Source organism: Chrysochloris asiatica, unplaced genomic scaffold (assembly GCF_000296735.1).
Source record: "Chrysochloris asiatica unplaced genomic scaffold, ChrAsi1.0 scaffold00041, whole genome shotgun sequence".
In the NCBI taxonomy this organism is placed as follows: domain Eukaryota; kingdom Metazoa; phylum Chordata; class Mammalia; order Afrosoricida; family Chrysochloridae; genus Chrysochloris; species Chrysochloris asiatica.
Genome location: NW_006408559.1, coordinates 14,934,984 through 14,938,796, shown reverse-complemented (window position 1 = coordinate 14,938,796; position 3,813 = coordinate 14,934,984).

The following is a 3,813-nucleotide window of genomic DNA, read 5'->3' as shown; positions in this document are numbered from 1 at the left end:
TATGCCACATACACACATATGCCACATACACACATATACCACATACACACATATACCACATACACACATACACACATATACCACATACACACATATACCATACATAATACTGGAAACCCAACAGCTTCCCAAAACCTTCACTCCCCTTCCAACATGTGAGACATTCTGATATTTTCTTTGTTCTTTAAATTTTCTTTCCTGTCGTGAAACTGATAGCGTAGTGGTTATGTATTGGGCTGCGAACTGCAAGGTCAGCAGTTTGAAACTACCAGCTGTTCCACAGAAGGAAGATGAGGCTTTCTGTTCCGGTAAAGATTTACAGCCTCGGAATCCTTGTACAGGGTCACTATGAGTTGGAACCAACTCCACGGCACATAACCACCACAACCAGGGAGGTTGCTACGAGTCAGAACAGACTTGATGGCACTTGGCAACAAGTGTGGTGTTAATACAACTGTGAGGCCAACGCAGGATCAGGTATAAGGTCGCTGAGTTGGAACCCACTGGATGGCACCTAACAACAGAGGTAGGGTGTGCCCTGATGTCACACCAACTCCGATGCAGTCTGTGTGACATGTTCACCAGATGGAGGCAGAAGCTTCAAGGAAGTGTGTCTCTCGGATTGGAGTGTGCCCCCAGCGTGACCACTCTTGGCTGTTCATGTTTGCTATTCTTTCTTCTCGTTCTGGGAATAAGTCTCATTGTACTATTTGAAGGTCATGTTCCTTTGAGTCCATTTGTTGATAGAACATTAGATACTTCGGAAATCAAACATGAAAATAACAAAGAGCAAGTTGAACAGGAGGCGTCACACTGGCCACCTGTATTGCAGGCATTTGCAAAAATACCTTTTAAACTTATTTACCCCCCAGAGTAGAGGGTCTAGTGGGAATTAACACAATTACACAAATTCCTGCTCCACACAGACTCCCATCCACACAGTTAAGACTAAGAAAGGTTTTGCTTTCGTGCTCACGGGTGGACGTTTGTGGCAACCCCCTAATTCCTGAGCCTACCCCTGAGCCATTGTCTTGTACTGGAAAGTACGACGAGTTTGGCAATCGGTGGATAATTGAAAACAGGAAAAGAGTTTCTTGGGTTACATTGTCTTTCTTAAAAAGATTACAGAGAAGTAGTAAAAGGTGGTGTTTGCTGACGCAAGAAGAGAAAGATGATTTAATTAAACAACTAAGCATTATGAAACTATTCCTAGACAGACATTGGAAAGCACTAGGAGAAATCCCGTAGAGTTATTTAAAAAGCATACATGAAATTGATAAGGATATCTTTTAGAGATTAAAAGCTAGAAATTATTAATATTACAATCCCTGAGAAAGTTCTCACCTTGATCATGTTACAGAATTAAAGGATCACTGAAGCATGTTCTTAGAATTCTCTGGTAAACCAGGAAACCATTGTCTGCCAAGTTCTATTGTTTATTAACCTGAAAACTTGCTATGTTTTAGAAGATGACGTAACCTAGGCTATTCTACTTTCTGGATCTTTTTTGGCCATCTGGCGTTGGCGTAAATTAAAAAAGGTATAAAAATTGTAAGTAGAATAGAATTCACCAGAGCAAGAATAAAATGCACACTTTGTAAATCAAGCCTTGGTGTCTCATTCATCACCGAACCTCTACCCACTCGCGGTTCTAGTTTCGAAGACCCTCGTCCCCAGGCTAAAGCCCTCCGGCTTAGCAGTCTGCGGCACCCTGACCCATCTGTCCGTCAGCCATATTGGGGTGGTCTGCGTATTCCTGTAACGCTAAGAGCTACAGCATCATCTGCATTTTAAACACCATGGCGGACAGATTTTCAGCAGAGCTTCCAGACTAAGCCAGATTGGAAGCAAAGACTACATTTCTTCAGCCCTACTTCTGAAAATCAAAATCAGCCAGTGAAACCCGCCTGGACCACAAGAGAATATTGTCCTGAAGAATGAGTCCCCTAAATTAGAACTCTCGAAATTGACAGTGGCTGAGACAATGTACTCAAATATGCCAATCACGAAGATGGTACAAGACCAGACACCGTGTTGCTAAGTTGTCCACAGGGTTGCCACGAATCAGTGCTAGGAACTGCTCTTAAGTGAGGGGAGATCATCGTCAACATTGGAAGGATAGAAGATGAAAACAATGAATCAGGATACAAAGCAGACCTGGTATTTCCCCGACTGATTTCTTTGACTGCATTCATGTCCTCATGTTGCCACCTTTGGTCCGTTACTTCTAAAACAGGCATGCCTTATCCTTGGCTCCCTAGTAAACAGAGCCTGAGGCAAAACCTACATGCAATGATTTACTTGAAGGTGGGGGTCCCTGGGAAGCAGGAGTGAGGGTAAAAAGGAAACAAAGCAGGAAATTAAGTGGCTTCCAGTTTCTCTGGACTAATAGTAACCCTAGAGAAATAGTAGAACCATTGCCACAGGGTTTCCTAGACTGTTATCTAATAGGAGCAGGTCATCCTCAGAGCTGCGGGATGGGCTTGAACTGGCAACCTTTTGGCACCTGAGAACGTCACAAGGCAGGAAGGCAAAGATTGAATGATCTGGGTTACACAGCTGACATGGCTTGTAAAGAGAACACGTTTGTGCAGACACGTGAAACATCTCCAGGAATGCTGTAGAGAATCACTAACATTCCAGAAGGGCCAATCCAGAAGGAAGGATAAGGGATTTATTTGTTGGGGCTTCCTGAGTTAAAACTTGTCTTGAGGGCTGTGTAACCCCGCCCTTCAGGCAGCCAGTGTGGACTCGAGAGTCTCTTTGGGACCAGACAGGTCAGAGCTGAGTAGCTGGAGTGACCATACCCCATGATGTGTCCTTGATGATGCCTGACCCTTGTTCCAGTGAAAATGTCCATCAGCGGTCTGGAAGCGAGGACATGGGGGCTGAGGTGAGGACACAGCCACACGGATCTTGTGAAGCACATTCACTAAGTTCAGGACGCCCTTTAAATATGCACATCCAATCTTTCATTTCTGGATCGTTTTCCTGAATTTTATCTTTGAATATTTCTCTTGTTCCGTGATTGGGGTTGTTTTCTCCCAGGAATTCCAAACCATACGTATACTAGACGTCCTCTATCTTCTGATGGTTCATGATCACTCTAATCCTTATTATTAATCATTTCCCCGCACTACATTTTACAATTGCTCTCATTTCTTTCATCGCACGGCTCCTTAATGACTTTTAAGCACTGTTCATGCCCTTACACTATTTTATGATCATTTTCTACCTTTTTTTATCCTTTTCTAACAGGCTCCAGCTCACTTTTTAAAAATCTTTTCCTTTGTTTTGCCAATCTTCCCTAATCTAATGAATTTCGTTCAGATTCACAATAAAGCGTTTGCTCAGTTTTCATCTGCTACATAACACAGAGACAGGTGTTTTTGCCCATCTGTGTTCCCCTTTTCTACTAAATTATCTTTGTGGGGATGCTACACACTCTCCAGTTTAGCTACTCACACTTAAAGGCAGTGAGTTTTTCCATATGGGGTCTATTCATCCAGGAAAAACAAGTCTCTAGGATGGCGCAATCCATTGGAAGTCGGGGTTTGCATCTTGGGTCACTGGCTTTCTGCTGCTTCCTACAAGGGGTGATGCAGCAGATCCGGAGGATGAGCATTGGACTTCTAACCACAAGGTTGGTGGTTTGAGTCCACCAGCCAGTCCAAGGGAGAGAACACTGTGTGCACACCCTCCTGGTGGAGGAAGTTTACTAATACCAGAGCTCTGTGTGCACGCTCTCCTGGGTGACTATGTATACTCTGTAATACCAGAACTGTGTGTGCACTCTCTCCTGGTTGTCTTATA